This window comes from Rhinatrema bivittatum, chromosome 1 (genome assembly GCF_901001135.1).
Source record: "Rhinatrema bivittatum chromosome 1, aRhiBiv1.1, whole genome shotgun sequence".
NCBI classification, from domain to species: domain Eukaryota; kingdom Metazoa; phylum Chordata; class Amphibia; order Gymnophiona; family Rhinatrematidae; genus Rhinatrema; species Rhinatrema bivittatum.
Window position 1 is genome coordinate 126,069,357 of NC_042615.1, and position 25,238 is coordinate 126,094,594.

The following is a 25,238-nucleotide window of genomic DNA, read 5'->3' on the forward strand; positions in this document are numbered from 1 at the left end:
AGGTGTGGATCGGTAATCGACATGGTTTTACTACAGACGGTACATTTTTTGAAACCGGTCGCCATTTTTAGCTGACAGCCGAACTATGTGGGAAATCGTGAGAGAAAAAAAGTTTTCAAAACTTCTCAAAGTACTCACCAGCCAGTGGAACAAATCTCAGAGAGAGAGAATATCACCTGAAGTAATATATCTTTATATAGCTGACTATATAGTCACTTGAAAAACTGAAGGCTCCTGTCCCGCAATGCTAATGGCAGCGCGGAAAAAAGAAGACTGAAGAGAGACACCTGTGGCAGAGAATATCATAGCATGCTGAGCATGCTCAGTGGCCTCTCGAGGAGAGTCAAAAGTTCTAGAAACTTTGACAGAAAGTTTTTCCCGCACTAAGGCTCCGTTCATGACGTCACCCATATGCGAGGACTAGCATCATGCTTGTCCTGGGATAATTCTTGATGCTACTTCTCGATTCAAAGTCAATTCGTGTGGATGTAAAATTCTACTGAGGCGATCCGCCGTGACGTTGTCTAAACCTGGGAGGTAAGTGGCTTGCATTGAAACTTTGCTATTGCCCACGTCAGTATTCGAAGTGTTTCCCGACAAAGGATCCATGAACCTGACCCTCCTTCCTTGTTTATGTAGAACAGGGTGACTTGGTTCTCTGTGTATACCATGAGATGCTTGCCCAGAACTTGAGGGGAGAAGGTTTGAAGCGCTTTCCAAATGGCTCGAAGTTCCAGGAGGCTGATCTGTTGTGAGTGCTCCTGAGGAGACCAGAGACCTTGAGTCTTTAGGTTGCTCAGATGGCCTCCCGAGCCCCTCCTGGATGCATCTGTTGTGAGCTTAAGTTGATGGGGAGGTAACCGGAAAGGTGCTCCCGAGGTCAGGTGTTGGTGTTTTTCCACCATCGAATGTCGATGCGCATTTGAGTTGTAATTTGTATCCTGGTTGAGAGGGGTTGAGAGTATTGAGACCATTGATTCTTTAGTCCCCATTGTAGGCGGTGCAAGTGTAGTCTCGTGTAGGGAACTACATGGATAGCTGCCGCCATATGACCCAGTAGCTGGAGGACTTGACGTGCGGAAGTATATGATCGGTTGCATAGACGTCGAGCTAGTGAGGATAGCATTTGAATCCTGAGCTGCGGAAGGGTACGCTCTCTGTTGTGTTGTATCGATGAGTGCTCCAATGAACTATAGTGTTTGGGTCGGTTGCAGGTTGGACTTCTCGTAATTTATTATGAAGCCTAATGTCTGAAGGCACTTGATTGTTTGGAACGTGTGATTCCGTAGAGTAGACTGATCCGAGGCTACTAAAAGCCAGTCCAGATAGGGAAAGATCTGGATCGACAGTTGTCTGAGGTGAGCCACCACCACAGCTAAATATTTTGTTAACACTCTTGGGGCTGAAGATAGACCCAAGGGTAGAACTTTGTATTGATAGTGGCTGTTCTGAGCTTGAAAGCAAAGGTATTGCCAAGAAGAAGGGTGCATGGGTACAGGGCCACCATCAGGGCAGTATTCTTGGGCCTGCAGTATGGGGCCCCAGGATCTACTGCCACATATGGGGGCCCGCCGCAGCCGCCAGGCGGCAGGTGCGCTTGGGGGATGTATTAGTTCATGGCAAAGAGGCCCACTGAGGCTCTCTCCGACAGTCTGTCACCCAGGGGCCTACTGAAACCTGGAGCCGGCCCTGGGTGCGGGCCCCAGAGAAGGGAGAGAATCAATGCTATGCGTGTCTTTTAGACACGCATAGCATTGATTTACAGAGCACCGCAGACAGAGACTTGTCCGCGCGCTCTGTCCTGCCAGCGTTCACTGTCTGACGCGGCTGTGACGTCACCGCCGCGTCAGACAGTATGCGCCGGCAAAGCGCGCGGGCCGTCGCTGTCTGCTTGCTGTATGGGGCCTCAAAATTCCTGATGGCGGCCCTGCATGGGTATATGGGAGTACGCATCCTTCAAGTCTATGGAACATAGCCAGTCGTTGGGCTGTAGGAGGGAAAGAATAGTCTTGAGAGACGTCATCTTGAATTTTTCTTTTTGAATGTGTTTGTTGAGATTCCGTAGATGGGTCGAAGACCTCCAGACGTTTTTGGAATGAGAAAATAATGGGAGTAGAATCCCTGATTTTCCTGTGACATTGGAATTCTTTGAATGGATTTTTGGCTTTGTAGATTTTGTAACTGTTCTTGAAGGTACAGTGAGTGGGTTGATGTATTCCAGGGGGAGGGAATATGAGGGAGGCATGGGAGTATTACAAAGTTTATCTGATAGCCTTCCCTTATGATGTTTAGCACCCAACAATCTGAGGTAATTGGTAGTGGAGGTGGCTTGGGATAACTCAAAAAGATGAAGTCTGTTTTTGAGGGGGTGCTGGCTTTTGTGGTCGTTGTTGGCGAGGTCGTCCACGGGATTGATGAGTCTGAGATTGGTATCTCTGGTGGGGATAATTCTGCGTTTGACAGATATTGTATGGTTTAAAGGGTGCCCTTGAGTAAGATTTCTTCCTGAATGAAGGGTAAAATTAGAGATGTGAGTGACAGTACCGCGGTACTCTGTTCTTTAAGAAGAGTAACTCCCCAAACTTCTCACCAAAAAGATTGTCTCCTAGACATGGTATGTCCGCTAACTTATCGTGGACGTCCTCTCTAATAGTGCTCGCTCTCAACCATGCCATTCATCTTGCTGCTATAGCTGTAGCCGAAGACCTTGCGGAAGACTCAAAACGACTCATATACAAACCGAAGTAGATGGCGAAGCCCTTCCTCCATATCTGTAAATGGTTGTGGAAGGGTGTTATCAGAGGCTAAACATATGGGACGTAATCTGAAGACATTCAAATAAATACTGGATTATGTAAAACTAATGGTGTTGAATTTTTGTTGCTAGCATGGATGAATGGTATATTTTACAGCCGAAGTCATCCATGGACTTATAGTCCTTCCCTGGCGGTGAATTGGCATGAAGTTTTGACCTTTTTGCTTTTGATAGCGCAGATTCCACTACTATTGAATTGTGTGGCAATTGTGTGGAATCGTAAATTGTTGAATTACGCATATGGTACTTTAAGTCCATTTTCCTCGATGTAGCTGTGGTGGTAAAAAGTTTCTCCCACATTTTACAATGGACTATCCAGCACTGTATGTGGTGGTAGAGCTGTTGGCTCTGGAGGCATTTCGAATATTTTCAGTATTCCAAGCACCTCAGACCTAGGATCAGGGATCTTTCCCGTCTCGATATTTAAAAAGAGAGCCTACTTTCTCGATGAACTTGGCTTAGGACAAGTCTTTGGGAGGACAAGTCCCGGGAGACCTTCTGGAGGGTCAGATGGGAATCCTGTAGATTAAACAGGGGACGATGTCCATGGCGAGTCCGGTCGAACAGCAATTGGACATGGTGCTGACAGCTGAGACGGAAGGAGAAGAGTTGGCGATGCAGACGGCGAAGGCTGAGAATGTATCGTGTTTAGATCTTGGAAAAAGGTATTTAATGCCTGCGAAATTTGTAACATCGCTTTAGATGCGAGAGGTTGTGCAGGCCCTGGAAATGGACCTGGTCCTGGAGGCATTGCTGCTATGAGAGAGTCTTGAGGAGGCAAGCCTGACTTATGGAGAAGACGAGGGGATTGTGGTCTACTAACCGAAGACCCATCAGAATCAGAACCCTCGCTATAGGTGTCGGAGTCATGGACAGAGACTGGTTCCAGATGCTGGTCAGAATCTGTCTCACTAGGTTTTGAAGATGTTAGATGCTTAGTTTTTTGTGACTTTAAGACATTCCTGATTTAGCAGTGTAGGCTGCGTCAAGACTGGTGACATGTGTGTCGGAATTAGAGGTTGAATCGATAGCTTTGCACGTTTTGAGTCATGATGCTTCACTGTGTTTTTAATTGTCTGCTTGACCTTTGGTTATTTACAAGAACTACTCAGAAAACTAATTTACTCTACTACTCTTTATTGGTTATCATTCACAATATTATTTTATATCATTCTATTATATCATTCTCAGCATACACAACATATGAACAAAATGAAACTGGATATATAGTGCAGTAGCAAAAAGTAATATATATATACTTACATAATGGTTATAGCTAGCAAGGTTCTCGCGCAGGAACAAGAAAAAAAAATGTCTCTCTAACTCACTTCATTTCTGTTCTGCCTTATATAGGTTAAAAGGCAAATTCAGCATACCAGCTGGTTTTCTGCTCGCATGTTTTCATAACATAAATCTTTATTGCCTTCTCTTGCTTAGTCTCTTCCCTTATCTCTCCCTGGCATTCCTTAGTACAGATTGCCTTAATGCGTACCCACCACAAGTCTCTTCCATCCTGTGTCTCACTAGTCCTTCTGTTATCTCTTTGTTTATGACTCTTCCTGCAGAGCTTGGCATTCAAGGTTTTCTGGTATTTCAGCAGAAATAACATCAGTATATTCATCAGTATATTCATCAACGGTAGACAAACCGGGAATTGAACCCGGGGCATAATCATCAACTGCTTCGTGTGGTATAGACGCTGTACGCTTAGATGCGCCTTTGTGCGCGTCGCTGTGCACCCGATGTGTCGTTCACTTGTGCGCCGGGCTATGCATCGAAGCACCATGCGCACATCCCAGCGCAGATGCGCCGTCCTGCTTCAGCCGATTTGATCTTTTATGATCAGACTTCTTCGGCATCAGTGAGCGGGATCGAGTGGCTTCAGTGAACTGAAAACCATGCAGCTCATGAGGGGATTTCTGTGAAAGAGGAGTTGCGGCCTCAACTCCCTTCGCTGGCCCTGGTGGATTGACGGACCTGGCCGAGGCACCCTCTAGCGACGCAGACCTTTTACACAGAGTCTTCTTTGGTCTCTTCGACTGTCCCGGCGAAGACTGTGTAGACGATACCTTTAGACGTGCGATTTTTTTCTGCACGCTTTCTTTAGGCCCTGGGGGACATACAACCACAGTCCCGGCATGAGACTTGGTCGGGTTCCGGTCCCAGGTCAATATAGCAGTAATTATGCCATCTGTAACGGACATAATTTTATCACATTTGCAGTACTTAAATCCAGATGGCTTAGGAGCCATCACTGCCCAGAAGAATTGAAGAAAAACGCAAAATTTGAGAAAATCTCTCTTCAGAGACGAGGAGGAGAAAAACCCTGCATGCAAACTGCTCGCAGAAAAAAAAAAGAGACTGAGGTAACAAGGCAATCGCATGGGAAGCTCACCGCGCAGCCGTACAGAGTTCAAAACTCTATACTAACTGGGATCCAAGATGGCCACGGATAAATGAACGGCTGAAGCCGAGATCCGGAGCAAAATTTCTATTTTTTGCTTTATTTCCTGAAAATACCCTATTTTACCTCAGAGGTTTGGCTGTAAGATGCCTCACACAAGTGAAAAGCAAAAATAAGAGAAAATAGAGAGTGTGGCAGCCAACTATTGAAGCTCCCACTCAGCTTTTTCCCCGAACAACAGTTTTGTCTCGAAAATTTACAAAAACCTGAATTCGGCCACAGCACAAGATTGGGCAAGCATTATGGACAAAATCAGGGGGGAAGGAGCGCTGATCGCCGCAGAACGGGAGAGCAGTCAGCGTTTGAAGTCCTCACTCTTCTTCTCCCTGATCGCCATTTTCACTGCGGGGATCAGAAAATATATAAACTCAAATAAGAATACAGCTGCAGCTGTTCGCCGTTCATGAAGACGGCTGCTCGAGTCTGAGGCTCTGATCTAATCTCAGCGGGAGCATTCAATCCCACCCGAAAATACTCTTTAAACGTGGCGATTAAGGATAGCAGTGGACAAAGCACACGAGGCGGAACACCTACATCTCAAAAAGAAGCTGGTTCGAGGCGAAACTAAAGCGCAGCGAGGCAGAGAAGTTATACATTCCTTCTAAAAGTTCTTCCGGGGGGGGGGGGGGGGGGGCGCTGTTTGCCACGAGGAGAAATGGCTGCTTATGCCTGAGGCTTCGGTCCTGGCTCTCTCCTGAACCTCTCTTTTCCCCGAAGACTAACTTTAAATTGTGCAACAGGCGGCAGAAAAGGTTTGGACAGGCATTGCTGCATATAAAAATATAAGGAAAAGGGAAGCGGAGCCCTTCGGGTGAGAAAAAGATAGATCCAAACCACCCGAGCAGGCCATGAATGACGAGGGAACTGTTCTGGATGTATCCCCGCCTCTAGCGCTAGAGGAAATACGCACTGCGGTTCGTGAGGCCCTCGGTCCTGAACTTTCCGCGATATCCACTAAATTGACAGAATTAACAATCTCTATTACTGGCTTCGAAACCCGTGTGACAGCGGTGGAACAGAGAGTTTCGGATATTCAGGATGACCAGTATGGTATGTGGAAGGAGCTAGACGAAGTTAAGGCCAGGTTAAACCAGCAGACAGAATGTTTAGAGGACCTTGAGAACCGGTCCAGGAAATCAAACTTACGTTTTGTGGGACTTCCAGAAACAATTGCTGACAAGGATCTGGCTCCCTTCTTGGAGGATTGGCTGCCGCGTGTGCTTGACCTCCCTTCGTTGCATGGCCCACTGAGGGTAGAGAGGGCCCACCGTTTAGGCCCCAAAAAGGATGCCGCGGCGAAACAGAGGGTCACGATCGCAAAAAAACATAAGTCCCAAATTCTCCGGGCTACCCGCACTGGGAAGGGCCTGGCATACGAAAACCAACAAGTGCTCGTGTTTCAAGATTTTTCAGCGGGCCTCAGCCAGCAGAGGAGGGCGCTGACGCCATTTTGTAGCCGCCTCTACGCCCTGAACCAACGAGCGGTGCTGGTGTATCCAGCGCGCCTGCGAATGTCCACCCCGAACGGCGGCCGATGGCTGAACTCGCCGGCGGAGGCTCAGGAATATCTTGCGACGCTGGACAAGTTGGCGCCGGGAGATGTCGGAGCATCGGGTCGGTGAAAACATGACGACTGTATACTTCTTGCCAGGGTGGTTTGCTGGCTGAATGGAGTTCTAGCGTGGCAGACTGGAGGTGCTGATGTTTTACGTCGGGGGAGCCTGGACTAACTAAGGTCTTCTTTTGAGTTCGGATGGCTTGAGAATATGATGTGCCTACAGCCTGTCCCTCGGAGGGAGCTCCGCAGGCTGTTACAGGCGGGTCTCCACGCGGGGGGGGGGGGGGGGGGGGGGTCGGAGGGGAGCTGACTCTCATGTGGAGGCCTGAACAGCAGTCAAGGCGTGGACTTTGCTTTAAATTTTTTAATTTTTTTTCATGCTGCGCCCATCTGATTAGTCTTCCCGCCGTGAAACAGCTTAGGTTCCTTTGTTAAATGTACGTTGGACAATGTTTGCTCATTTGGGGAGCTAACGAGGTCTTCTTCTTTGTCAGCATTGTTGCTATAAGACCTGATTACATTCACTTGAGATTGTTTATACTCTAGTTGTTCTTTGATGTGGAGGTATTTGGGGGGGGGGGGGGGGGGGGGGGGGGGGGGGGAGGGCAATTTGTATCGTAGTGGTCTCCCTAAGCCATACGGCTGAGTTTCTAGATGTTCTGGGGAGCTGGGAGGGGAAGGGGGGTTGTTTTTTCTAGTTCAGCGTGTCGTAATGTGGATAGGGGAGTGTATTGTTTGTTGTACGAGGGGTCCTGGGCCAAAGATCTACACAGAGCGGGGATCTCAGCTGGGAGGATCCTTGCTTTCTCATTCCATTTTTTTTTTCTCTTTCAGTAATAATCACATGAAAGCATCATCTGGCTAGTCAGCGCATGCGTGTACTATCCTGGAATATTTGCGGTATAAATTCACCCATTAAAAGAACCAAAATGCTCTCCCTTCTCAAATGGAAATCAGCTGATGTGGTTTACTTACAGGAAACGCATCTTACGGATGCGGAACATCAAAAGCTCTTTCGTGAGTGGGTGGGCCAGGTACATTATGCCTCTGCGACCAGTAAAACAGCTGGAGTCGCTATTTTAATTCATAAGCGCTTGCCTATGCTTATTAAACAAGAAATTAAAGACCCCAAGAGTAGATACCTCTTATTGATAGTGGAGCTTTTTCATAATACCATAGTCTTGTGCAACCTTTATGCCCCCAACAACCCCAATATAGCTTTTTTTCAAACTATTCATGACTTGCTGGTCCCTTACCAGAATCATCCTATTGTCGTAGGGGGTGATTTCAACACTATTAAAGACCCCCAGTTAGATCGGAGTGGAGCAATGGGTCCAGCCAGGAGTCATTGGAGTAAACCCTTTTCCATGCTAGAACAGGAACTGGATCTGGTTAATGCGTGGCGGGTATTGAATCCTACAGCCCGGGATTTTACTCATCTTTCCCGGGCCCATGCCACACATTCTCGGTTAGATTATATCTTGTTAAATTCCAGTTTGTTTTCCAAGCTTACTGAAGCAGGTATTGAAGATATTGTGCTCTCAGATCATGCCCCTGTCAGTACCTCTTCTGTTAGTCTAGGTATTACAATTAATTCCAACCTTTCAATGGCTAATCACATTTCTAACATTACAAAAAAATCATTCTATAAATTGCATTTATTGAAAAGAATTCAACCTCTTCTTTTTTTCAATGATTACCGTACAGTTTTACAGTCCCTAATTTTTTCGGGTATGGATTATTGTAATGCCTTATTCTTAGGATTATCTGACTCTGCTTTATACCCTTTACAATTGATTCAGAATTCTGCCGCTCGATTGCTTGTAGGTACCTCACGTAGAACTCATATTACACCAGTCTTACTTTCTCTTCATTGGTTACCGATTAAGTATCAAATTCAATTCAAAGTATTATCAATCATTCACTCTCTTATCTATAACATCTCTTCTACTTGGCTATGCACAAATCTCCGTATATATAAACCCTCCAGACATCTTAGATCTTTTTCAAAAAATTTATTAGATATTCCCACCGTCAAATTGGCAAAATTTGAATTAACCAGAAAAAGAGCATTTTCAGTAGCAGGTCCTGTTTTATGGAATTCACTCCCAGACCATCTTCGTCTTACTTCTTCTATTCAACAGTTCAAAAAATCACTTAAAACTTATCTATTTCAGAAAGCATACTCTTTATCTCCTAATTCATAACATCAACATTCATCCATCTATTACAACAGCAGTATCTCCTTCAATTCATACAACACCCATAAGAATTTTTTTTTTTCATTCACTCCGTTTGTAATTTTATTGTTTAAAAGCCACAGGTCTTGAATGTTTATTGTGTCATTATTTTAATTGCTAGTTTTAATTTGTTTTTATTTGTTAAGTTTACTTATTATGTATGTTTGGCTGTGAACCGTTTTGATTAATTATTCCAAATTGTAAAAGCGGTATATAAACATTTTTAAATAAATAAATAAATGCCCCAATTTGGGTGGAATTAACGTGCACGGGTGGTCCACCCCGGATGATGAGATGGAGATTTCCCTATTATCTGGCTGGGGATGCGGGATTTAAAGCCCACCTTTTGGCCAAATGGAAGGATTATGTTTCTCATAATGCATCACATGAAAGTGACCCAGTACTTTTTTGGTATGCCTCTAAGGCGGTCTTGAGAGGAGAAATCATTTCATATGTGGCACATAGAAAGAAAATGTTGGACAAGCGTATTCTCACTTTGAATTCTCATCTTCAAAGTGCTAAGCAGAAACTCCTTCGATAACTCCCCATCAAATATGGCAGTTTATATCTCAGCGCAACATGCGCTTAATTCTTTACTACATCAAAGAGCCAAGAAAAGTGTGTTATATTATAAGTACAAGTTATTTCAAATGGGGAATAAATCGGGTAAACTAATGACTAACTTTATTCGAGCACGCCGTCAGTCTCATTTTGTGGCGGCATTCAAGTCTCCCTCGGGCTGCCTAGTCACTGATACACCCCAGATATTGCAGGTTCTCCAGGATTACTATGCTCAGCTTTATACTGCTACAGCCCCAAATTTGGATGGCTGTTCCTCCTTCTGTAATAGGATTAAGATGCCCCAAATCACTGCTGAACAACAGGCCCAGCTTAACTTGCCGATTTCGGAGGCGGAGACTCGGCGAGTTATCTGGCAGGCGAAATCCTATAAAGCACCGGGTCCTGATGGTTTTACAGCAGAGTATTATAAAGCCCTGACTGATGAGTTGGCAGGCCCACTTACCAACACCTTTAATGCCCTGATTGACAAAGGTAGTTACCCGGGACAAAGCAATGAAGCCAACATAACACTGATCCCGAAACCAGGGAAAGACCCTCAGTCCCCGGTAGCCTATCGACCCATATCTTTGTTACATGTGGACCAGAAGTTTCTGGCAAAAATCCTAGCAGATAGATTGGCTCGGGTTTTGCCATCCTTAATTAGAACTGACCAAGTGGGGTTTGTACAAAAACGATATGCATCTACAAACATCCGGCGGGTTCAGGTGGCCATGGCGTTGTGCCAGCAAGTTAAAGAGCCTTATTTAGCCATCAGTTTTGACGCTGAAAAGGCCTTCGACATGGTGGACTGGGGTTATATGTTTCATGTATTAGAAGTGATTAATTTCACTGGGCGGTTTCGGGAAGCCATACATCTACTATACCAGAGCCCTCAGGCGCGAATAACGGTCAACCAGTCCAAATCTGAAAGTTTCCCCATTCACCGAAGCACCCGGCAAGGTTGCCCTTTATCTCCCCTGCTCTTTTTGTTACAGTTGGAGCCCCTTTTGTTGGCCATTCAGGAGAACCGGAAGGTAAAAGGGGTTCGTTTTCATACACAAACGTTCAAATACGCGGCCTTTGCCGATGATGTCTTGGTTTTCTTAACCAATCCTAAGTCCTCATTGCAGACCTTGTTATCTCTTTTTAGTGAGTTTGGTTTATTTGCGGGCTTTCGCCTGAATCACGATAAGTCCGAGGCGCTAGCATACCCTGATTCATTGCGTGACAGATGGGAGGGAACCTTTCCTTTGCTCTGGGCTCCTGGTCGCCTGCGTTACTTGGGGGTATACTTGACTAACGAGCTTTCCCAGCTATATGACTCAAATATCCCTCCTCTGGTGGACTCCTCTTTAGACAGAATGCGCAGGTGGCAATCCCTCCCATTATCTCTAGGGGGTCGCATCCAATTGTTTAAGATGGTTATTTTGCCTCAATGGCTGTATGTTTTTCAGAATTTAACTCTTCGCCTTAAGGCAACCGATCACAGACAGCTAGAGGGATGAGTTTGGTTTTCTGGAGGGGGAAGAAATCCAGGATCGCACTTTCCCGGCTGCAGAGTAAATGGGGAAGGGGGGGTCTGAATGTTCCTGATTTGCGTCAATATAACTTAGCTAGTAATCTCCGAATGGTGCGTGAATGATTACTGGGGGAAGGTTTTTACTTTAATTTGGAGGCTGAACGAACAATTTTTGGATCCAGTGACCAGCGCTTTGTCCTACAGGCATCGTGGGCGAAACTACAGCTCCCTGACCTTTTAGCAGGCTTGGTGTCCCCGGTGCACTATGCCTGGTCCCAGTTCCTGAAGGTGGTGGAGTTACCTCAAGGTTGTGCTTACCTCTTACCATTGCAAGGTAACTTAGATTTTTCCCCGGGTTCTTCTTCTGCGGTGTTTAGGGAGTGGGCGAAAAAGGGAGTTATCCAGGTGGGTCACGTTTTTGATGCAGCGGGACATCTTAGGACTCCTGAGCGGATGTCCCAACTATATGGCCTGCGCAATCTTTCTATATTTGCATATATCCCATTATGTGAAGTCCTTGCCAAAAGATAGTCTATTACCTAGGGGACTCCAGGTGGTTGCTGATTTTTTTCGGTTGGAGCAACCAAAAGTACCGTCACTCTCGCATTATTATCAAAACCTGCGAGTAGCGACGTACCAAAATCCCTGTGCGGTATTAGCTGAACGTTGGAATGCAGAAGGTATATTCCGAGTCACAGATGTTCAACTTCAGGCCAGCTTCCAGCGTATAGCCCAGGTTTCCTCGAACTCCTATTATAAAGAAATGCAATATAAATTTCTTTGGAGGGTGTATATCTCTCCCCTGGTGGCATTTCAATCCACCTTGATACCGAAGGCGGCATGTGAGAAGTGCAATCAGGTAGTCTGAACCGTTTCTCATATGTTTTGGGGCTGTTCGGTCATACAGAAATTTTGGAGGCGGGTGGTATCCTACCTAGCCAATATATTGGGGATTTCTTTGTCTGTTTCCCCCCTCTTGATCCTATTTGACTGTAACCCTATGTTACGTATCTGGGAAGTGGGGCATCGTCGCCTGTTTGTGAAAGCTTGTTATATAGGCAAAAAACTGATCCTGCTGCAGTGGAAGGAACCGACGGGCCCCTCCTTTTGGGCATGGAGAAATCATTTTCACCGCTTGATGCAGATGGAACAGTTGTCTGCCCGGACCTCACCAAAGGCACGGTGGGCTTTTCTTCAAGTTTGGGACCCTTATTTACAGACTTTACCGCAAAGAGTGCGTAGTTGGATTATAAATGACTAGCCTCCTTCGTTTTAGTTGAGCCTAGGACCTTTTACTGCGGTGGCCTGGCACTAGCCCTAAAGTGTAAGCTATAGGACACGCTGTTGGGGGGGGGGAGCGTGGTTGGGTATGGTTGTATTAACTTTGTTACTTAGTATTGCTTGGTGCGGTTGACTGCTTAAGGAACAAGGTATTCAACTTGCTGGTTTGTATTTTGATGTTATATTTGGAAAAGCAATAAAAATTGTTATACATAATAAGAGAAAATAGACTCCGATTTCGATTACAAGGCAGCCCCGGATCGAGGAGGTCTTCGCCGGACTGGTGCAAGCACAGCCTGAGGGAGGGGCCGCTGGCGGTTTCGGCGGAGAGCAGACACCGAGCCCCCTGGCCAATCAGACATCGTTGAGCCCAGGCGCGCCTTCTACACCGGATCCCCTGCTCAGGAAGATGATTTCTGAGCAGATTACATCTGCTCTGCTGCAGGAAAGTACTGCTAGGGAGGACGACACCCAGAGAAGGAGGGACGGAGGTCTATCTCCTTCGGAGAGCCCGAAGACAGCAGGCTCCAGGGGCCGACCAGACCTAGCACAGCATCGAGCCGAGGAGAGAGAGGTGAGCCCTTGGAAAAGAGAGGGTGATGAGGGAATCCGTGTTGTATGTGGAGCTCCTGAATTTAATCCAAATAATGTAACATTAGCAGAAATTATGAAAGCTTTAACATCCATGGAGAAATCGATTACCTCTAACTTCAATGGTGAAAGAAAGTATTGAGAAACATCAAATTATAGAAAACAGAGTTGGAAATTTGGAAACTTCAGTTAAGGGAACTGAACAAAGGTAATAGAATTAGAAAAAATTCAAGGGAACTTGATTAAATCTGAAAACATACAGATGGCAAAAATGGAAATTCTTGAAAATTACCTAAGAAGAAACATAAGAATATTGAATTTTCCTAAGCTCAGGTTGTTATCCCACTGAGAACTTTTTAAGAGCTATTTACAGAATCTCCTTAAAATACCTGAGCAAGCAATTCCAACGATTGTCAGAATATATTACTTGCCTCAGATTGATAAAGGGAAAAATTCAGAACAAGACCAAAAGGAAAATCTTTCGTTTGATCTAATATCCATATTAGAAAAATCACATGAGTTAATTGTGGAAGAAAGAGCTACTCTTTTTATTCAATTTGCAACTTCATCTGATAGAGACTTAATTTTGAGAACTTTTTTTCGCAATCAGAATTTAAAATTTTATGGATATCCATTAAAGATATTTCCGGATATAACTAAAAACACCCAGGAGAAAAGGAAAAAAGTTTATTGCCATGAGGGAAGAAGTCCTTGCAAGAGGAGCTAAGTATATGCTTAGATACCCATGTTATTGTTTGATCACCTATCAGAATTCACGATATATATTCAGAGAACCAGAACAACTGCGAGCATACCTTGTCTCCCGCTCTGAATAATTTCCAAGGGCTAGGAAGTCTAATGTAAAGGCGCCGGTTAATCTTGAAACATTACATAAATTACAATTGTTTGTATTTCCTTGTATTACTGCTTGATTTACATCTTGGATCTCCCAATTTCCTATAAATATGACATTTGGGGAAATTGTTTTGTTTGTTATCAATTTTCACTATATAGTACATATTCTGAAACCTGTTGTCTAAATCTTGAACGTTGTGTTCTGAATATTTTTGAAAAACTCAATAAATAAATAATTAAAAAAAAAACAAAACACTCTATACTAACTGAGAAAACTCCGCCTACTGACCTCCCAGACAGCATGGCTAATTCAGCCCTATCGACGAGAAAATAAGTGTATATTGCCTTGATTAAAAAAGAATTATGGTCACACAATTTAGACACCCAGAGCAAGGGGCACTTAACTATCAGTCTTCAGCAACCTCAGCAAAACACAAAAATTGGCCTGAAGAAGCAGGATAAAAACCAGAGGCTCATATTTATGCAGATCCAATAAATGAGCATGGAAAATGGGCACTCAGTGATGAATGCCCTCTTTCCTAACATGTGCCCACAAATATTTAAATGAGTCGCCGCACTAAAACGGAGGTACTAGGGACAAATGTGCATTCCTAGCACATCGGAGGTGTCGTGTTCACAGGAGAGGTGGCTGTCAAAGTCATAAGGTACAATAGTGGGATTCAAACCCTGGCACCCTGGTTCATAGCCCACTGCTCTTACCACTAGGTTACACCTCTAGGCCAAATTTAATAAGGTGTTTACAGCAAAGTGCACTATTTTACCTGCAATTGTGTACACACTTTTTACATGCAAATTGCACTCCTGAAGCAGGAAGGCTATTACCCCTCAATAAAGAGAGGTGTGCTGAGTTAACTCATGTTTTCTTAGGACTGGAAATTTTATTCCCAGAGTAAAGTTTTCAACGCTTATGTTAGTCTTTGGACAGAAGTAGGAGTTCTGGTGCCAAGACCTTTACTCAGGATTTATGCACAGAAAAAAAAAAAAAAAACCAAAACACAGACATGCTTTGCACACACAGAGCATGTTTTCTGCACATAAATATGCTTTACGGGCACAATTTGTCACCTAAAGCATGTTCAAGAGATTCCTTCTCACTCCTCAAATTATATGTTCAGCCTGTACCAAGTGCATATCAAATATGCACATATTTTAAAATCCTGATGCATTAGCACAGGGTTGCACAGAGGGGAGGGGGGGCCATGAGCGAGCATTCAGGGGACCGCAAATGTTGTACAGCTGTGGAAGGTGCATGCAGCTGCCGGTGGACCCAGTCCCACTAGAGGCCAAAAAACAGAGAGAAAGGCAGTGCATCCACTAGTGGATCTCATCCCACCAGCGGCTCAGTAGAGAAGAACACCCTGTCTGTGTAGGCCCAAAGTATTAGAACTCGCAAGAGTAGCACTTTCTCTATGCTCAACACATGATGCACAAGAGCATGGAGAAAATGCTAGCCCTGCCAATTTTTTTTATATCACAGAGCCTGCACAGAGGAGGTGGCAGCAGAACAGGCTTGATGAGCGGTCAGCTACTCCCCAACAGCCACATGGCAGCAGCAGGAATGAGAGGCTGCCAGCCTTCCATGTTTGTGAGTGAGGGAGAGAGGGACACACCCACACACACACTACTCCTGGGGGAATTCTCTGCTACTGCGGAATGCAGAATTCCTCCCTCACCTTGCAGATTTCTTCCCTTGCCACAGTTCCCACAGATTTTAGCGCCACCACGCATATCCTCTCTCGCTGCCCTCGCCAGAAATGGATAAAAAAAGAACCGGAAGCATGCTGCGCACGGACAGCGGCCAATCCGGGACAGCGACGTCAGGTGGCGCATCGCATTGCAGCACAGCACTGGCGGCTCGAGAAGCAAGCAGCAAGGAGAAGAGGTAGAGAGAAAGAAGGAGAGAGAGAAGGGAGGGGAAGTCAGGTGGCGCACAGAGAGTGGGGGCAACACAGCACAGCACCAGCAGCTCGAGGTAAGCAAGCAAGGAGGAGAAGAGGGAGGGAGAAGAGGGAGGGGGAAGAGGGAGAGAGAGAAAGGAGGGGAAGTCAGGTGGTGCACAGAGAGTGGGGGCATTGCATCGCAGCATGGCAGCTCGAGGTAAGCAAGCAAGGAGAAGAGGAAGAGAGAGAAGGGAAGGGGGGACAGAGAAAGAGATAAGGGGAAAGAAAGAGAAAGAAGGGGCTAAAGAAGAGACCCAGGCCCTGGCCCTGTGAGTGTACGTTTGAGCCCTTGTGTTTGTTTTGAGTCAGTGGGTAGGTGTCTACATGTGCGGGGGGGGGGGGGGGGGGGGGGGGGGAGTGTGTATGTGTGAGAGAGAGTTATAGGTGGGGAGACAGAACATGTGTGACAGATGGCATGTGAGAGAAAGCATATGTCTAATAACATGTAAGAGAGACAGTGAGCATGGATACTCAGGTGGAGAGGTTAGCAACAACTGCAGCGGTCCCTGCCAGCTTGGCTCATCTGCCAGCAGCAGCAATTGGCTCTTCTGCCAGTAGTATCAAGTTGCCAGGGACTGGATTGCACTGAAATGCAAAAGAATTTGCAAAAAAATAGTGTTATTTTGAAAAATATACATGCAGAATTTTGCAAAATTCAGAAAATGTGCGCGCAGAATCCCCCCCCCCAGGAGTAGAGAATGAGTGGCGTGTGTGCGTGCGAGAGAGAGAGAGAGAGAACGAGTGTGTGCCTGCCTGAGGGTCTGTCTGCGTGTGTGAGAGGGAGTCATTGCCTGGGGTTCTGTGTGAGCATGGATGCCTGTCTGGGGTGGGTCTGATTGCATACACGTGTGAGAATGAATGGGTGCCTGCCTGGAGGTCTGTATAGGTGAGGGCCTGTGTGTGTATGAGAGAATCTGGGGGAATAAAATCTTTTATGTATATGGAGGAGGAGAGGGACTTAGAGCCTGTCTATGAGTGTTTGGGTATGTATGAGATCATATATATGTGTGTGTGAGAGAATGAACATGCAAGTGTGTGTGTGAGCGAGCATAAAGTTTGGGTGTCCCCTAGTCCTCTACAATCTCAAGGTGACTGGAATTAAGATTCCCAGGTATGGACAGCAGGGGCAATTTTACCCTCAATTTTAATTATTGGGTGTTACTTTGATATGTGTGGTCTTTTGAAACATTTTATTGGTGCTTGGGAAATTTAAAAAAAAATGTATATGACTTTAATAGATATTCTACTTGTCAGTAGTTCTGAAATATTTATTAGTATGATTCTACTATTATAAATTGAGGATTTATATTCCTTGATTTTATTGTTTTATGAGCAATGGTGGCTTTGTCAATGTTACACTGTAGACAAAGTCTGGTTTCTTGGAGTTTCCATTTCAGTTTTTGTCTGCATATTGCTGGTTCTAATTTGTGATCCTTTATTCTGTATTGATGAGGATCTGTCTCTGCTCTGTGTGCATGACCAAGGAGAGAGATTTTGCTAGCAGTATAGTATGTGTAGAGATCTATAGCAATCAGGTTTGTTTCATTTCCCCAGTAGAAGCTGTATTGGTATTCTAGGACTCAATGTAATATTTACTGTGCTGCCTTCACAGTGTTTGAGTTCTTGGTGTTACTGTTATGTTATGATAAGTTTGCAGTTTAGATTTTAAGTGTCTTTTTTACAATATGTCTGGCAGTGGAAGGAGTTTGTGATGCTGTTACTGTGAGGTGCCTGTCTGGATGTGGTGTATATGCCTCTTTGTGTCTGTGTGTATCGATTGTTAATATCAGCAATCTGAAGAGAATCAAAACTGGAATTTTGAGCTTCTGCCTGGCAACATGACTGCCTATTTGGCAAATGGTTCATCAGCTAATTGGTTGGAGAGAAACTGACACACACACACACACACAGACAAATTAATATAACCCAACTTAGGGAGGGAGGGCCCGGCCCGCCCCCCAACAAGTTGCATGGATGCTCCCCCCAGGATCAAAAAGTTTGCTCACCCCTGCATTAGTATACTATTTGCTTATCACATCAGGAGCTAAATTGTTTTTAGTGCCTGCGTTAAACTATGCATCAAAATTTCAATACATTCATAACAGAGCTTATGTCAGCCCCCATGTTTACAGTCTCTATAGTTACAGTTACTTAGTGACCTACTAATAGCCAAAGCCTACCTGAAAATACTCTACAAAGTGCATGATTGAGAATTTAGAACCCCTAATACAAATAAAGTATTCCCAAGAGATTGAGAAAGAAACTGAACTAATACACAGTATTTATGCTTCCCAACTCAATAAGTAATGAACATACGTGTTCATTCCATCCAAGTACAGTATAGATACAATGACTTCCAACAATAAACTAACTTGTGTGCATACTATTTCGAATACTTGTGAATTTAGTGTTAAGTCTTTTCCCAGGGAAAATTGCAATAATATAAAAATACAAATAGAGAGGCATTTTTCAAATGGATCCTCTATAGAACAACTATTTAGCTGCAGAGAAGGTCCATTTGAAAAATTGCAATCAACCCTCTGTGGGTAAAAGTATGTACCTTCTGACAGTACACCTACTTCTTCTCATGGGAATAAACAGCTGTGCTGGTAGTAGGCTGGAGAAAGTAAGCATCGGATTTCATTTTAAAACCCCAATGCGAGCTATTCACCCACTTAACCTGTATACTTTGTATTTGCACTTGCAAAGTACGCAGGATACTCACTCACTGCATTCTGCAGCACCAACCATTGTCTATTTTCAAAAGAGAAATTAAGGAGGAAAGGGGTGGAAGAGGGGAGAAGTATCCCTTCGAAAATCGACTTGTACTGTGGGGAAGCTAAAAATTGGCCTTCAGATATAAGACCTTCAAGTAAACTAAACTTTAAAAATCATCAAAATGCAGCAAAGAGAAAGAAAACACCAACTCACTTACAGGTCGATACAGTTATGCCGCGTTTGAAAGAGTGCGGCATTGCCAGGCGCACCCTCATTCCCAGCACGCACAGTTCTCTTCACCTAGCGCTCGATACTCTCTTCTAATTGCATGCAAATGCATGCCGTGTCTGTGAAGCGTTAGGCGAAGGGTTAGGCCCGCGCAACCCATTTTACTGTATAGGCGCTTAATACAGCGCCTATACAGTAACCTGGGTGCGCTGGTACCTGTCAATTGAAATGACAGGCACCAGGAAGTGTAAAAAACCAAAAATATGTATAAATACCTGTCACTTTCCGAATCCCCCAGGCGTGCGGTGATCCAGGCGGCGGCGGGAGCCGGCGGGCGGGTGGGCACACGTTCGATCAAGGCGGTGGTGGGAGCCAGCGGGCGGGTGGGCACCCGTTCATCCGGGTGGCGGCGGCGGCGGCGGGAGCCGGCGTGCGGGCGGGCGCGCGTTCGAACAAGGCGGCGGTGTGGGCCGTCGGGTGTGCATTCATCCAGGCGGAGGAGCCGGCGGCGAAAGCAGCCTCCGGCAGCCCCCGCCGGCAGTGAATGAATGCGCGCCTGTGCGACTTCGGCGCTCAAGGCGTGACGTCACGACACCTGACGTCACGGCATGTGACTGCCTTGAGCGCCGAAATCGCACGGGTCGCCCAGGCGCGCATTCATTCACTGCCAGCGGGGGCTGCCGGAGACCGCTTTCGCCGCCGGCTCCCTCCGCCTGGATGAATGCACGCCCACCCGCCCGCCAGCCCACACCGCCGCCTTGTTCGAACGCGCGCCCGCCCGCCAGCTCCCGCCGCCGCCGCCGCCCGGATGAACGGGCGCCCACCCGCCTGCCTGAAACCAACGTGCGCCCACCCGCCCCCCAGCGCCGCCTGGATGAACGGGCGCCCACCCGCCTGCGGCCTGGATCCAACACCCGCCCGCCGACCCACACCGCCGCCTTGTTCGAACGCGCACCCACCCGCCCGCCGGCTCCCACCGCCGCCTTGATCGAACGCGCGCCCACCCGCCCCCTGCCGCCGCCTGGATGACCGCACACCTGGGGGATTCGGAAAGTGACAGGAAAGTGACAGGTATTTATACATATTTTTGTTTTTTTTTACACTTTACGCTGCAAATATACATATATATAGATAGGTCATCCACGGTACATTCCGCTATGTAGCTGTTCGAACACCACACTAACACCTAGTAGAGGGTAGGCGGTAAACTAACATGTTAAGGCCGCGGCAAAATAGCGGGTTACTAAGGAAATAATCTGAGCGCGCGTCACAGTATCGGAGGGGAATAGCTAATTCCTTCATTAAACAGCTAATTTGTTCATTTACATATCATATACATGCTGGATGCGGAAAGGGTTATGTGTCTGTTTTAAGAAGCACTAAGGACGCGAGAAACTGGAAACTGTATCGCAGGATCGCCTTACGCGTCCGAATTGTGCGCCCACAGCGTGTTACAGACGGGAAATCTTCAACCGCACGTTACAGTATCGATCTGTCAGTAAAGGCATGTTATAAAACAATGTAGTTAAAATAGTTTTAGTCAATTATGCAACTGAAAGATAAGCTAAAAATCAAGTGTGAGCAAATCATACTGTAACTGGTAAAGTATTGTAGGCTTTTGGAGAAAAACGATAAATTACTAGCAGTTCGAAAAGCATGCCTAAAGACAGCCTGGTGAGGATATAGCTGAGAAACCTAATTGAAAGAAAAACGAAGCAGAAAACTGAAATGCATGATAAAAACACACACACAAAAAAAACCCTAAAGTAAAACAAAAGGAAAGCTAATGAAGATTCAGACAGCAATAAAAAGTATATTAAAAAACAAGGCAATTGGATGTTTTGTTTTTTTAATAAAAAGAGAAAAAGGAAGACTACAACTATGAGGAAAAATGAAAAAGGGCATTACTGAAATCCAATGCAGAAATAAAAGTACGACTCGCCAAACTTTGACGGATCATGTTGTCTTAGCAATAATAAACATTCAAGTAAAATGAAAAAAAAATGCATAAGCAGTAAGACATGGGTCTACCTTTAAAAAATCTAATTCAGAAGTCAACAATGGAGTCCCGCACAGTTTGTGCGCCTTTCGATTTTAGGACAGCAGTTCCCCGCCAATAGAATAAAGGGAAAACCAGAGAAGAGTTCGGAAGCTGCAGCTCTCATTCCGTGTCAGCGGCAAGGACTAGCAGAGAAGTAGGAAGGAGACAGCAGCAAATATCCCGCGCTCAAAGCCCGCTCCTGCCCGGCGGCAAAAAGGCCCCTTCAACCGCCAAAAACTGGAAGCAACACACGAGCTAGATGCTCCCTACTGCCTAGAAACACAACAAACCCTCCCTCTCTATCGCACAGGACGCTTTCAACAGGGCATCACCCTCACCTAATTACTATACCAACAAGAGCGGAATCAAGGGAGAAGACAGTTGCGCTCTTCCCAACGCAGCAGCTCCAATAACCGTTGCATCCAATGCGGAACCTGCAAAAAGGAAAAACCGCTGCTCACCCGGCCTGATCCGGTGCAACACGCAGCGGAACCAGCGAAAGAGATACAAAGAGCGCGAGGCGCCGGAAAACTTTACACGGCCAGCAAAGGAGTGGGTAGACAACAGAAAAAGAGAGGAAAGGGATAAACCAGCGCTGACCTATAGAAAAAGTTAAAAGGGAAAAAACAAAAAATATAATATTGGGTTATAAGAAAAGCCGAGGTATCCCCAGCCCCACAGTCCAGGCTTGGGCCTCAAACCCCATGGAGAAAGCAACGATCAGGCCCCATAGGACTAAAAAAGACAGCAACTCTCTCCCCAGCTAAGGTATTCCCGTTCTTACCTTCTATACACGTCGGCCAGAATATGAAGTTAAGCTTCGGAACGGTCACAGTTTATACCTATGCAGCTCCAACCGCCTCCCCAACCGCCATATTTGTTCTGTTACTGAACTGAAGAGGTCGACGGCAGCGCGCGCAGGGGGACAGTGTTACCATGGCAACCATCAGCGGCCCGGAGCCTTTCGGCAGTGAGGTAGATCGCGTGAAAACCACGTGACTTTTGGTCTGGTACGGCTATGTTTGACCTCTCGTAATAATTCGCGATAGAAGCGCCCTCGATCCCGGCTTTTAACAAATAATTCTGCTGCCAGCTGACTTCTAGGTGTCCACCTTATTTAATAAGGATTTTTTTTACCCAAAAACGAAGTCTATTCCATGTTACTGTAACCGTCTCTTTTTAGTCAGTAAGGAGGCCCAGACAACTGATCCGTAAAGATAGACTTTTATTGCCAGCAAGATGCAGCTAAGACAAAGGCTCAGTACAACTGCATGCCCCTCCCCTCCAGGAGCAGACTCTTATGCACTTTACAGTTCTTATCTTTTACACATGCGTTCTAAGCATTGCTGAGCAAGCATATTCCGGCTGAAGGGGCTACTGACCCCCTCCCTAGACACCCTGGAACTTTCGTGAAACTTCTCCCATGTTCTGCAGGAGAGGCTGCTGGGACTTGCAGTTCTGGAAAGGAATTCGCGAGTCTGCAGTAATACAGCCCATCACATAATACATCCATTGTTCTAATCTAGGTTACAGCAGTGAAAGCTTATCAGAGAATAAGAACAGCGAAGCCAAAAAAATGAAAATGTGCAATGTGCTGACAGAGAGTTTCTCAATGTCCTAATTACAGCTGTATTGCAGACTGTAAGTAAACCCGTCATGAAGCAGGGAATTCTGGTACATGAAGTCCTTTGTCAGGTTGAAGCGTTCAGACTCCTTCATTCCCCCCTTTGATACTTATCATTCTTTATGAAAAGTATCACACCATCACAATGCAACTGTGGAGCTGAAAGAAACAGAAACAAGAAAAATTAGCAATTTGAGTTCTCAGGGGGCCCTAATTTCCCAAACAGTCCGATGGTTTCTTCACGGGTTTGAGACGGATGGGCCCTATTGGCTCCACCCCCCTTTGTAGCCCGAACTTGTCATGTATGGGAAGATGGCCCAGGATAAAACATGAGGATGGTTAAACAGGTTCTATAGGCTCAGAGGAATACATGTACAGTGACAGAAGCTGCGTGGCTGTTTTGCGTTCAGCAATGTCCTTCAGTCACCTGACGAAGGCGGTTTGAGCAAGAAAGGAATAATTCAGGGTCCTAAAAGACAAAACAGAATTAAACTGGCTGGGATAACAAACAAGCTCTTAAATCCATCGATCATGGAAAACCAACCACGGAATCCATTGGTCCAGTCCCATGCACTATTCCACTGCTGGACAGGGACGTGTGCCATCTTGACCATGCGATCAGTGATGTCTTGGATAACCTTGTTTTGGTCATCTACCTGTAAACAACAATTGGAGAGGTTAAATGTTCCACAAACCCTCCTTCCTGGGCCAGAGGGTAATCTAAAACCAATCTATTCTGGTACACTGCAGTCATAATTTTGGTATTTTCTTTTGCCCAGAGTTTAAGAGCGAGAGCAGTCGTTGGTGATGAGCTCCAGGACTGCCTGAAGCTTGATTGTTCAGTTGTTTTCCCTCTATAATGCTCCATGCACTTGAATTGTAAGGAAGGCATATTTAGAGTCTGTATAGATATTTACAGTTTTCCTTCTGCCAACTGCAGAGCTCGAGTAAGAGCAATTAGTTAAGCTTTTTGTGCAGACGTTCCTGGGGGAAAAGGTTGAGCCTCAATGATTTCATCTTCGGATACAACAGCATATCCAGCAGAACGTATCTCATGAATGATTTGGCTGTTCCCATCAGTGAATAAAGTCCAAGCTCCCTGCCAGGGTTGATCCCTCAGGTCTGGTCTACTGGAATGTATTGTAGTCATGACTTCTTCACAATCATGGGCAACTGGTTCAGGTGCCGGCATAAGAGTGGCCGGGTTCAAGTTTTTGCTGTCCTGTATTTGAAGGTCAGGTGTTTCACACAGTAAGGCTTAATACTTGACGAGACGTGAATTAGTCATCCATTTTGGTCCATGGGTCTCTGGTAGTCCTTGAATAGTAAGAGGAGTTGTTACTTGTAAAGTCTGTCCAAATGTTAGCTTAACAGCTTCGGGTATCAGTAAGCATGCAGCAGCAATGCTTTGAAGGCAACCAGGCCATCCTTTTGCAACATTGTCCATTCCTTTTGACAGATATGCAACAGGTCGTTCCTATGATTCAAAAGTTTGAGTCAATACCCCAATGGCCATTCCTTTCTTTTCATCGACGTATAGATGAAATGGTTTCATTACATCTGGCAATCCCTAGAGCAGGGGGTGAGATCAAGGCTTCTTTCAGTTGATGCAGATTTGCTAGTTCATGTCCTTCCCACTGGAAGGGATGAGATTCTGATTCTTTTCCTCGTAACTTGTCGTACAGGGGTTGGGCAATAACTGCATAGTTAGCAATCCACAGTCTACAATATCCAGCAGCTCCAAGGAACGCTCGGAGCTCTTTCTTGCAAGTGGGTACAGGTTGACCTCGTATTGAACTGGTACGGGATATTCCAAGACAGCGGGTACCTTCCCGGATCTGGAATCCCAGGTATTCTACTTCCAATTCACAAATTTGCGCCTTCTTTTTACTTGCACGGTATCCTTTTGAGTACAACGTCTTTAGCAGGTGAAGAGTGGCTACTTCACATTCGTGATACGTTTCACGAAACAACAGAAGATCATCAACATACTGTATGACTGGCCCATACATGACTTGGTACATCTTCAAGTCTTTTGCCAGTTGCTCCCCGAACATCATGGGTGAGTGCTTAAATCCTTGCGGTAAGCGAGTCCATGTGTACTGCTGCTTGATTCCAGTTTGTGCACTTTCCCATGTGAAGGCAAAGATCTTCTGGCATTCTTCTGCTACTGGAACGGAGAAGAAAGCATCTTTGAGGTCAATGACACTGTACCACTTGGATGTAGGGGAAACTTGAGCCAAGATTGAGTATGGATTGGGTACGAGGGCTACTAGATCTGCTACTTGATTGTTCACTTTCCGTAAATCTTGTACAGGTCGGTAGTCAGAAGAACCGGGTTTCTTTACGGGCAGCAGAGGGGTGTTCCAAGCAGATCGGATTCGCCTGAGAATACCCAAATCATACAGTCTTTGCAGATGTATCTGGATTCCTTGCCTGGCCATATATGGAATGGGGTATTGAGGTTGATTAATCACCTATGCATTCTGTTTCATCTCTATCCATATGAGGGTAGCGTCGATAGCTATTCCTCCCGGGTTCTGTTCGAACCATACTTGGGGTACACTATCCATCAGTTGTCTTCGTTTTTCGTTGAGGGGGGTGTTGTTTTCATATCGATGTTTGATGGTTCGTTCGACTATGGGAAGATGTAGTCTCCATTCTTCTTGGAGGGGATAGATGAGTATCACTGGATGGTCCCCGAAGGAGGCTTTAACTTCCCCTGTTGGTTGAAATCTCAATGTGGTCTGTAGCTTACACAGCAGGTCTCATACGATAAGGG

At 45.6% G+C, this 25,238-nt stretch overlaps 1 protein-coding gene across 1 annotated transcript in view; it reads right to left on the reverse strand.

The window, feature by feature from the left end:
• PCM1 (pericentriolar material 1) overlaps nt 1-21,804 on the reverse strand; it is a 1,078,029-nt gene extending 1,056,225 nt beyond the window's left edge. Inside the window, 1 exon segment of the mRNA XM_029604912.1 lies at nt 21,617-21,804. The gene's annotated coding sequence lies outside the window, so the exon portion shown is untranslated.
• Between the last annotated feature and the right edge of the window lie 3,434 nt (nt 21,805-25,238).